We start from the raw sequence: 300 nt of genomic DNA on the forward strand, positions 1-300 counted from the left end.
CAAATATGAGCAAAAGCAGTAAGCATTTCTCAGCACATGAGCATATCCTTTCATATATCTGCAGGGATAATTCAGCATTCTGTTTAAGAAAATCTCACAGATAGGGCCTGCTCAGCAGACTAAGCACCTGCCTTGGAGCCAGCTGAGTATGGACTGAGCTGGACCGCAAGGTCAGCCAACATTTTGGCCCTAGCCTTTCAAGGTCAGTGAAGACTCAGGACATAGAGAACCTGTACTGTAACAACATGTAATTCAGTTATGCTCTAAATTTTCTGATCAAGAAGATTATGGAGCCACAGA

Source organism: Octodon degus, unplaced genomic scaffold (genome assembly GCF_000260255.1).
Source record: "Octodon degus isolate 3935 unplaced genomic scaffold, OctDeg1.0 scaffold00044, whole genome shotgun sequence".
NCBI classification, from domain to species: Eukaryota; Metazoa; Chordata; class Mammalia; order Rodentia; family Octodontidae; genus Octodon; species Octodon degus.